Here is a 12,228-nt window from a genome sequence, read left to right as displayed (position 1 = left end):
ATCCGTTCACAAATAACAATTTCGCAACAACTTTTTGTCAAAACCTCGCCTAAGCCGCTAACACTAAAATGCACTTTAAGCCATAACCTACGAACACAATAACGCAGGAAAAAAAGAAGGACATCACTGCAATCCTCACACCAACGCTGACGTAACTACAGCAAGCGCGCCTTCTTACAAAGTTTTTTTCGCTCCAATACTCGAGTTCAAACGTCGGAAAAACACGCTCCCATAACACGTGGTCGACTAAAACCTAACAATCAAGACCTAGCTCCATAAAACCTTAAAAACAGATTCCTCGCCATATAACCTAAACGTGGACACCTCAAACACAAAAATCGGCCCCAAAATAGTGTTGTTATTCATTTTTGACCGGATTTTGAAATTTGGGACTTAGTCACCAGAGCGTTGCCGACCCATCTCGGGGTGCTATCGCGGCCCGCAGCAACTAAGCTCAAAACGCAGAGCGCACTACTAACTGCAAGACCACGTTGAACACACAGACACCCTAACCGCTAAAATCACACTGCAAATAAGCGAATGAGAGATTTTTCGCAGTAATTCCAACTAGCGGACTTCGATGATTTCATTCAGCGAGCGCTACGTTTGACATTTTCTTGGCTGAACATGCTGTTGTAGGACCTCCTTCACTCCACTTCGCTCTTATCCGACACGAACATCCCTTCCTTACGCCTGGCACTTTCCGGCAATTCATAAATAGTGTAGTTATCCACTTTTGAGGGGAATTTGAAATTGGAAATTCACTTAGAGCCCAGAGCTTAGCGCACCCATCTCGGGGTGCTACCACGGCCCCGCAACAGCTCTGCTTGTAAACCGGAGCACAGCATAAACTGCAAGACCATGCCGAACACATGGACACACTGACTACTAAAATCACACTGTAAATAAGCAAATTCGATATTTTTCGAGTAAATTTTTTGACTATCCAATCCGCTGCTAACCGACATGAACATCACTTGCTGGCGCCTGGTATTTCCTGGCACTTCCTAAATAACGCAATTATCGATTTTTGACAAGAATTTGAAATAGGGAACTCACTTAGAATCCAGAGCATTGTGGACCCATCTCGGGGTACTAACGCGACCCCACAACAACTTAGCGCAAAAAGCGGAGCCTAGCATTAACTGCGAGACCATAGCGAATAGAGAGACACACAAACCGATGAAATGCTGCTGAAATAAGAGTTTTTTTTCTAGTAGGTTTAACTTTCTGACTTCGACGATTCCAGCCCGCACCAAATATTAAAATTTTCTTGACCAGACATGCTGCGGTAGGACCCCATATAGTACGCTCTAAGCAAACACGAGCATCACTTCCTGACACCACAGCCATCACGTAGGGCCCCCATCCCGTCACGAGTTCTCGCTACCCCAACCGTCTCGGTACCCAACGCGTCCTCGGTACTCCAACCATCCAGTCAACACTTTGGCAGGCAGTGTTTTGAGCCATATTTCCCCAACATGCCCAAACAAAATGTGCAGAAAAAATCCCATGGGAACAAATAAAAATCCCAAAAACACCAGCTTCTCGACCTTTCCTCCAGCCCCCTGTCTCCTGAACTCCCTTCTGCAACCACGACAGCAAACAAATATGAACCAAGGTCTCGCTCGAAGCGCATAAAACCCGCTTTGACCACTCAACAAACGCCCAGAGCCCATTCGAGGTCCTCCACCAGAGTTCAGCGCCTGGTTCAAAGCTCAAGAACGAAACCTAAGACCTCGGCCGAGGACGTCGAATCTGACCAGCCGAGTCATAACACGAACTCCTCGTCAGCGGCCGAGGACGTCGACCTTGACCAGCCGGGTCATAACACCAACTCCTCGTCAGAACGCTCAACTGAGCCTCACCCGGAAGAAACAATTCCAAGAACTCTAGCATCCTCTTCATCACATTCCTCCTCACGTTCACCGATCCCACACACCCTCTTGAACACCAGCCCTGCTCCTCCCCCATTCAACCACCAAGGAACTGAAAATACTCGTACTAGATCAAGACCCACCACACAGTCGCCCTCTCCCCCTCCCCTAACTCAACAAAGCCAAGCATCCCCCTTCCAACTTTTGACTCAGGTCCAAAGAACCCTTTCCCCTACACCCTCGCACACCAATGCCGCAACCATCCACACGCGTACGAAGCCACGTGATTCTGTCCCAGACGCCGCCATCCGCTACGACACGGAATTCATGAGTGCACTGATTGCGGCTCAACGGGATGGCCTCACGGAACAGACAAGTAAACGCCAGCTGGGTGATTTCCAAAAGACAAAAAGCATCCTCTTGGGTCTCTCTCTACGAATCGCTGAGTACGAAGGCTTAACACCGTGTAGTGAAGACGACCTACTACTCGCCTCTTCCCAAACCCCTCCTGAACCACTCTCGTCCCAACCACATGAATCCCCAAACCCCACCAGCCCACCCGCTTCACCAGGTCCCTCCCAACCCTCCCACAACATTCTATAGCACTCCATCACCTTCTTAAACGCTGCCTTCAAACACTCCCCCGCAAACAACCCCTACTTCCCACTCCTGCCATGCAAACGCAAAATCCCCAGAATAACCCCACCCACTCCAACCAACCCGCTTTTCGACTCACATCCCTGCCTCCCAAAGAACCCCCTCCCAACCGCTTGGCCTTTGAGCCACCACCACGTGTTCAATCCTTTCCTGCTGTCCAACCCTCACGTTACCGACACCTTGTACCTGCACCAACCCAAAACCCCACAGCCCAACCCACTCCTTCGAACACCTACGCAAACAAACTCAAACATCATCCTCAATCCCAAAAGCAACCCCAGACCCCCAGACCAAGGACAGCATTGATTATCAATGCAACCAGCCAGAAAGGTGTAAACACAAACACCATAGCGAACTTTCTGACCACAAACAACAACCAAGAACAACTGGGGTTAGTATATGTAGGCCTTAGGGTTACCAACAGCACGGTGGTGGTTTCATCCTCAAGCATGGATGGAATTACTCGCCTAAAACAATCCATCGAGCAAGACCCGTGGGCACAAGGCTAGAGCATGTACATCCTGGCCCCCAAAAAACCAATGTTTCGAATCGTTGGCGTTCCGGTTGGGCTCCCCGCAGCCGACATCAGCAACTACAATCTCACACAAAACACTCGCCTCCAAGGAACACCGCAAGACGCTTTCATCACCTCTGACTACATAAACAGGAACGGAATACGAATCATCAATATAGCTACCTCCATCCCCCTTTACAGACAACTGAAGCAGCTGACACACCTCAACATAGGCTGGGTCTCGTGCCCGCTCTTCCAACACCACAACATCCACACATGCAAGCTGTGCGCTACCATTGGCCATGTTGGAAAGCACTGCCGCAACCGGTTCAGGCGTAGGGGGTACTACGCTGAGCCACACACAGAAAACCAGTGCCCCTAACGGGGGACCACTCAGCCCCCTCTGTGTCCCTCCTGCTGGTCAGCTGGCAAGGAAGCCCCACACAATGTCCTCGCACCAGAGTGTCCCATTCGACAGCAATGGATCGCACGAGAGGAGGCATGCTGGAACTAAAAAAGCCCAACCAAGTCCCGACACGAATACACATAACACAAGCGAAGCTCACAGGCAGCACCATACATATATTCCAAAAATGACCCGGTCGTCTAATCTTCAACACATCTGGCAGTGGAACTGCCGTGGTTTCCGAATTAAAAGAGCCAACCTGCAAGCTCACATTGCAGCCATACCGAACTCCCCCATCCTTCTGGCACTACAGGAAACGCATCACCCACCCAAACTAAAAGACTATGCATCTCACTCCCCGCCAGACTTCCCCCAGATAGCCACCCTCGTACACCGAAATATTGCCACCAAGCATCAAACTTTCGCCTCACCAATCCCGCACATACTGACTACTCTCCACCTCCCCAAATCCTCTGTCACACGCCTGCACGTTCTCAACATCTACAGCCCCCCCAAAATCCAAACACATCTCTTTCAAATACATCTTTCACCAAGCCCTTTCTCTCGCTAAACGTGACCCTCTCATATTTGTAGGTGACTTCAACGCCCCCAGTGTGGAGTGGGGTAACTCCCACACGACTCGCAAAGGTCGTTTACTCTCTGAAGTTGTCCACTCCCTTCAACTCACCCCCCACACCGACCCTTCATCTACCACACGCATTGGCAAACAGTGTCCAGCGTGACACCACTCCAGACCTCTTGGAATCATCACCGTTGGGTACATTCCATAGAGCCAAGTTGGGGGTGCAAAGGTGTGTATCTGAATGCTCTGGAGTGTTGCTTCTGTTTTAGCAAGCTGCGGGTGAGGAGGTGGGACATTTTGTTTTTAAATGCAGTAATGTTGGGTGATGTCTTGAAATGTGACAAGGGGAACGAGCCTCCGTGTTTCCTCCGAGCCAGGGAGAAGAGTTCCCCGCCTTGTTTATTGGCAAAATAATTGCCCGTTAGGGAGGAGCGTCCGGGGCCCACACAATTTCCATCTTCCTGCTGGGCTGCGTGTTGAACCAAGAGCTCACTCCGTAACAAAGGCCTCATAACCTGCCAAAACACTGCGACACACGGCTTGACAGTCCGTAATTACGAGATTTTCTGGAGTTTCAGAGGTAGCGAGGGCCACTGCAAATTCTTCTGTGTCCCAGACAGATGTCGCATTAATTAAGCGCAGGTGACGATCTTGCCTTTGGTGGTTACAATGGCCAAGTTATTGTACGGATTGGAGCAAGGGCTGGCATCTGTGGATGAAACCTTATGATTCTTTCCGTAGATTTGTCCTCCGTCTTCCCTACAAGGTGGCGACGTCCGGAGTGCAAATTTGGATGCATGTTTTGGGGAAAAGGGTGGCTACGAATGGATTGACGCTGATCACGGGGGATAGGTTTACTGTCCGGGGGGAGGAGATGACGTTTCGAGGTCGTGGAAAAGATCCAGTTCTCCTAATGTTTGAGTAGGGTGGAGACGTTGACTGGAAAGATGCCCTTTGACTAGTTCTAACATCGAGTTGCGGCTGCCTGATTGGAGCACTTTAGTTGTGGTGGAATAAGGAGATTAACAGCTTTTTTATAAGTTTGTGGATGACGCGATAAATGCATTCCTTGTCACTTTCCTGAGAGTTAGGTAAGAGCCGATGTAGATGACCAATATGAGGAAAGCGCGGAAAAGGCAAAGAAGGTCTTCCTCCTTCATGCCGCGATGTCGATTGAAGATGCGGCGAAGCATTTGGATAACTTGAGTGAATACTGTGGTGAGCTTGAATACTGCTGATCATTCCACGTGTTGGCCTGGAGAGTAACAAAAATTGTCTTGGGTGAAGGTCTGGGACGTATAAGCTGACCATAGAAAGTAATTTGAACTGTTTCTTTTCTGGGTACAGGGGGACTTTTTCGCGCAATGATAAGGACAGGCTTTTGAGGGGAATAGCGAGGCCAGTTGATAAGGCATATTGTTTCACACTGTCAGTGGCACTTTGAAGGGTATACTAAAGTTCGCCTAAAAGAACCCATGTCCATCCAAATGATAATAGTGTCACGAAGCCAAGGCCGACGCAGTTGTTTGGAAAAGAAACAAGTTTATTGGAGCGAACTTGTGCTCCCCTAACAACTAAAAAGAATACAGAGGCGGCGAAGCAGCGGTCAACAAAGTGACGTACGTGCGTCGGCGAGCGTCGCAGAATCGAATGCCGAGGCGTCTGCTCTGCAGGGTTTTTATCTTTCGGCGCGAGTGTTTCTGGAACCGTCGATTCACATCCAGAACATTGTAGATCACAGACGATTATTCTGGGATAGTGAAGTTAGGGCGAAACAGTTTGCTTATCTGAATGTGATAGCCCGTGCGGCATAACAATAAAGAATGGAAGACGCGCTTTGCTTGGAATGCAGATGACACAGCCGGGCGTGGCCGGGCAGTAAAAACAAACAATAAATAAGCAAGCCCATACATGGTTCGCGGCATTACCCCCCTCTAAGAGTGCATCGACCCGATGCTAAAATAAAAGACAGTCCGAACAAACAATAACAACAAAAAAAAGTCCGTCATCTTGCATAGTAAGGTTTCAAGCGAACCACGTGCACGACTTCAGGCCGCGTGCGTCGTCGTGATGTTCCGGAATCACCATCGGGGATCACCTCTTAGGTAAATTGGCCGACACGTCATAGAATTTGGTACGGTCCGAAATATTGTCGCAGAAGCTTCTCACTGAGTCCGCGTCGTCGGATGGGAGTCCAAACCCAAACACGGTCCCCTGGGTGGTACTCGGCGTCTCGGCGTCGGAGTTTCTAGCGCCCGGCATCCACGAGCTGCTGGCGCGTAGTACGAACTCGGGCCAGCTGGCGGGCCTCCTCCGCACGCTAAAGGTTTCCTTGGACGTCGGTGTTGAGGTCGTCGTCTTCTACAAGCAGAAGCATGGTGTCGAGCATCGTAGTTGGTCGTCTTCCGTAGATAAGCTCGAACGGTGTCAGCTGCGACGTCTCCTGGATAGCTGTGTTGTACACAAATGTGACATACGGGAGCACTTCGTCGCAAGTCTTATGATCAACATCAACGTACATTGACAGCATATATGCGATTGTCTTGTTCAGACGTTCTGTTAGTTCGTTCGTTTGGGGGTGGTACGCCGTCGTTCTCCTGTGATCCGTGTTGCTGTAGCGTAATATTCCTTTCATCAGCTCCGCAGTAAAGGCCGTTCCGCGGTCCGTGATTAGGACTTCCGGGGCTCCATGTCGCAGCACAACTTGGCTTATGAAGAACTTTGCGACTTCCTGTGCAGTGCCCCTCGGAAGAGCGGCGGTCTCTGCGTAGCGCGTCATGTGGTCTGTCGCCACGACAATCCACTTGTTCTGTGATTGTGACGTAGGGAACGGGCCTAGAAGGTCCATTCCAATCTGTTGAAAGGGCCTCGACGGGACGGCGATCGGTTGCAGAAAGCCGGCGGGTCGTGTCGGCGGCGTTTTTCGTCGCTGGCAGTCACGGCAACTCCGAACGTAGTGGGTGACGTCGGATGTAAGGCGGGGCCAGAAGTACTTCGCCTTGATTTTTGCAATAGTGCGAGCTGTGCCGAGATGTCCGGAAGACGGGTCGTCGTGGCACGGTTCCAAAATTTCGTCACGGAGCTCTGCAGGGATGACAAGTAGATAATGCGTTCTCGTTCCGGGGCTGAAATTCTTCTTCACGAGGACTGAATTTTTGAGGCTGAATGCTGGCAAGTTCCGCTTGAACGACCTAGGCACGGCGACATTTCGTACTTCGAGGTAGTCGATCATGACGCGCAAGTCGGGATTGGCACGCTGCTGGGCGGCTAGGTCGCTCTCCGTAACTACTCCGAAGAACGCGCTGTCTTCATCGCAGTCTAGTGGTGGCGTGTCGATGCGGGTACGGGACAGGCAGTCGGCGTCGGAGTGTTTCCTGCCGGATTTGTAGACGATTGTAACTTCGAACTCTTGCAGGTGCAAGCTCCACCGCCCAAGACGGCCAGAGGGGTCCTTCAAATTGGCGAGCCAACACAGCGCATGGTGGTCTGTGACAACATTGAATGGTCTACCATATACGTATGGGCGAAATTTTGAAATGGCCCATATAATTGCGAGGCACTCTTTTTCAGAGACTGAGTAATTTTTATCCTCCTTCGACAGACCACGGCTTGCAAAGGCGACTACTTTTTCGCTAGCGCTTTGCTTTTGGACGAGAACGGCACCCAAACTTATATCGCTCGCGTCGGTGTGCATTTCTGTTTCGGCGTTTTCGTCGAAATGAGCGAGCACGGGAGGGCTTCGCAGGCGTTTTTGCAGCTCGCAGAATGCCTTTTCTTGGTCGTTTTCCCAGCTAAAAGGCGTGCTATTTTTCGTCAACCGTGTGAGTGGCTCTGAAATGCGGGCGAAGTTTGCGGAGAAGCGCCGGTAGTATGCGCACAGTCCGAGAAATCTTCGCACGCCCTTCCGCCCTTTTTGTCTTTCGGCCTTGGGAAGTTCGCAATGGCCGAAGTTTTTGCCGGGTCAGGTAGGACTCCCGCGGCGTTGACGACGTGGCCCAAGAACCTCAGCTCCTCATACGAGAAACGACACTTTTCAAGCTTCAGCCTTAACCCCGATGTACGAATGGCCTCGAGTGCAGACTCCAACCTTGCAAGGTGTTCGTCGAAATTCCGGGCGAATACCACAACGTCGTCGAGGTATACGAGGCAAGTGTGCCACTTCAGGCCAGCTAGTACAGTGTCCATGACTCTCTGAAACGTTGCTGGCGCCGTGCACAGCCCAAAAGGCATCACCTTGAACTCGTATAGGCCATCCGGGGTTATAAACGCAGTCTTCTCTCGGTCTCTCTCGTCCACTTAAATTTGCCAGTAGCCGGTTTCAAATCCATCGATGAGAAGTACTTGGCATGGCAGAGGTGGTCAAGGGCGTCGTCGATTCGTGGCAGGGGATACACGTCCTTTTTGGTGATTTTGTTTAGTCGCCGGTAGTCAACGCAGAACCTTAATATGCCGTCTTTTTTTTACGAGTACGCCGGGCGGAGCCCAAGGGCTTTTCATTGGCTGTTTAATGTCGTCGCTGAGCATGTCGTCGACTTGAGTCCGGATGGCTTCCCGTTCGTTGGAAGATACGCGATATGGTGACGGTCGGGTAGGTCGGGCTCCATCTTCAGTTATAATACGGTGCTTCGCTAGAGGTGTTTGACGTAACTTTGAGTTCGACGAAAAACACTCGCTGTAGCGACGCAGCAAAGCCAATAACTTGTTCCTTTCTTTTTGCGGTAGCGCCGGATTGAAGTCGAAAGGGTGCGGAAGCTTGAAGGTATCGTCGGGTGCGCGTTCAAAGTCGGCGATTGCTATCACATCACTTGCTTGTTGCGTTTCTTCGACGAACGCAATTGCAGCGCCCTTGTTTAAATGCGGGTACTCCTCGGTGAAATTGGTGACCAAAACGTGGGATTTGCGCTGCTTAAACCGCGCAATGCCTCTTGCGGCAGACACACCGCGGTCAAGAAGCAACCTTTGGTCCCTCTCCACTATAGCATCGACATCGGGAGCAGCACCTTCACCGTAGACGGTGATCATCAAGCTTGCACGGGGTGGCAGGGTGACGTGATCATCGGCGATCCTTACAGCTGCACAGCGTTCGGGGTTCGATTCCGGCGTGATGGAGTGGTCGGAGGAAAAAGTTATCGACTTCGTCTGCAGATCGATTATTGCGCCGTCGTCCGTCAAAAAGTCCATTCCGAGAATTACGTCGGCAGAGCAGTTGGGCAAAACGACGAACACCGCAGGGTACGTCGTGCCGTCTATGGTGACACGCGATGTGCACGTTCCACTTGGCCTCACGAGGTGGCCTCCTGCAGTGCGTATGAGCGGACCGTCCCATCTGGTCATCACTTTCTTCAGCTTAGACGCAAATGGTCCGCTCATTACGGAGTAGTCGGCTCCCGTGTCTACGAGGGCGACTACACCAAAACCGTCGATGGACACCTTGACGTCGGATGCCGCTTTCCTCGAGCTCCGGGTGCGTCGGGGCGTCGCATCTCGGCTTGTGCGTGTTGACGGACGGGCACTGTGCGTCGTCGTTGTCGACATCTTCTCAGCGGACGTCTCGGTCAGGTCGGGTAAGCGTCGCAGCGTGTAGCTGTCGTCGTGTTCGGAAGTCTCGTCAGGGTTAGGTCGGGTCGTCGGGATGAGGGCATGTCGTGAATCACTGTCTTCAGCGCGTTGTTGCGTCGTTGGAGGGTTTCCGGTTTTTCGCCGTAGAGCAACTTTACCTCCAGAAGTTGCTGCTTTTAGTTTCCCCCGCGTGGGCTGGGGGACGTTCCACGGGCGAAGTCAGCGTTGCTACGGCGGTTCGGCGATTGGTATGGGTAGGGCGATGGCGAACGGTTGAAACGCGCTGGGCCACGGCTGGTTTCAGATAGATACTCGTCGATCTCACGTGGTCGTTGGCCAGGGAGAAGGCGAGGTGCGCCGACGGAGAAACCACGCCGTCCGAGTCTCTTGTATGGGCAGCGACGGTAGATGTGGTCGGCCTCTCCGCAGTGGTAGCACAGTGGACGTTTATCGGGAGTTCGGCATATGCCCGTCTTCCTCGGCGTCTGGTTTCGGGCTACCGGTGATTGGGCGGGTGACAGTGAGCGACGGTATGGCGGGGCCTCTTGACGGCCTGTTGGAGCTGGGCGGGGTCGACGAACCGCCGCGGAGTATGTCATAGCTTGTGGCTCTCGCGGTACCTCGGATGACGTAGAAGTTCCCAACGCTTTTTGCACTTCTTCTCTAATCACGTCGGTGAGGGAAGCGACTAGGGGCTGCGGCGGCGTTGGGAGAAGTTGGGAGAAGCACAAACTTTTTATTCACATATGAAACTAAAGTTTGTTCTACACTTACGTAAAACGTAGAAGTATTTTTGTCGTTAAAACTTTTTCTTTCAAAGGGTGGTTTCTGGATAGACTGCGATTCCTGCCAAAAAATGCCGTACAGTAAAATGTGGCAAGAAAAGGAGTGTTCGTATGTTTCTGAAACTGGCAATGCCGGCCCCTAACGTACGGCAGTGGTTAATATGCTTTGCCTCCTACCGCTGTAAGAGGGGGCCGAAATTACTATTCATACCAGGGGGCCGAAATTACTATTCATACCAGGCAGAAGGAAGCTCTGCCTGATACACTTATGACGCAGATTCAGGGGCGCAATTGTGCGAGATTTAGAGCGTGGACAATTACAATGGATAACTAGAAACTTCCTAGTTGGACACACGAAAGTAAATTTTGATATCGCGCATACGTCACACGAGTTGACAACCATATACAGTGCCCTTGTACACCCTACCCGAACGTAAAGTGACGTCAAACCTTGAGAGACGCATTAACGGCGCAATTTGAGGGTATTAGATGTTGTTTTGTTATTCATTCCGCAGCCTCGGGCTATTCTCATTGCCTGCGCATAGCTCGGTTCGAGTCCCTCAAATTATTATTCAAAGCAGCAAAATAAAGTCTTAAAAAGTCCTAAAGTCCTAATACAAATCAAGCATTTCTTCTCTCACAGCAGTACTACCAGGCGGTCTCCATTTTTTTTGACGCTCGTTCAGCTAGGGGCAAAATATGCATAGCGGCTGACATTTCGCCCTGCGTCACGCTTGCAAATGAATCCATCATTGAGAATATGAATTCTCATTTTAGAATCGTTGCTTGATCAACGCTTTCGGGCCTTATTGTTTTAAAACAACTGCTATGAACAAACAAGGATACTGGATGAACTTGATACCTCGTTTCTCCGTATAATCCCATACTTTCTACTTAAGAGGTAGTAGACTGTGGGTCAGCCTTCGGCTGCCTCCCAGGTTTGGCAGATACTCGTTCGGCAACTCTGCTTATACCTGGTGTTGAGCTTTGAAAGAAAACCAATGATTTCTTGTTGAGGTACGTATTGCATCATTTATGATCCCGATGTGAGGCACCGCCAATATGTTGACTGTGTGGAAGCTGTAGTGCGGTAGGTTACATAATGGTGCAAATGAGTCGCTCCTAAAGTGTGCTTACTTTCAAATGTAGATACAAAAGCATTACAAAAATAACTCCACACAACAACTTCACCCACTGAGAAGTATTGAACAGTAAAAAGAGCTTGAATAAGAACGAGAGTGGTGACCAGAATATAAAAACGAACTAAAGAGAAGTACGACAAAAGATGCCTCTTAGTTTTCTACATGTGCCAATTTCTTTGTTCGTAAAGCGACTTTTAAGCCCTACTACGTTTATTTTTTATTTCTTCTCCTTTGGCTGCTTTTTCTTTGTTGGTTATCGGTTAAAAAGAAACCGTGAAGGGTAGGATGCACTGCGGATAATATTTCACTGTGTCACAGATTACACCTGCATACTACGCAGTCCGGGGGGGGGATGAGAATATAGGGGGAGAGAGCAGGGTAGGAGAGGTAAGAGTGCGTATAATACGTACAAAGTTTGTAGGGCCACTGTAGCGGAGTCATGGATACAGAGCCGAACAGCGCACCTGACACGCCGAAGCACAGAACACATCAGCTGTACACTGCACAGACCAAATCGCACCACACGGCGGCATGGCACTGCACAGCACTCTGCGACCCAGGTCATCCCACCAGATGACATCGGGGCCCTTTGGGAGAGAGAGGAGCAAAGCTTTTATTGAGCATTTATATGCCTGGGTCATCCAGAAGACCAAGCGTCGTCTTTGCACGTTCCGCCCTCGCCGTTAGCATGGCCAGGTCGGTGAT

This window comes from Haemaphysalis longicornis, unplaced genomic scaffold (genome assembly GCF_048455015.1).
Source record: "Haemaphysalis longicornis isolate Haplotype H1 unplaced genomic scaffold, Haemaphysalis longicornis Haplotype H1 scaffold_8, whole genome shotgun sequence".
Lineage (NCBI taxonomy): Eukaryota > Metazoa > Arthropoda > Arachnida > Ixodida > Ixodidae > Haemaphysalis > Haemaphysalis longicornis.
This window is presented reverse-complemented; position numbering follows the sequence as displayed.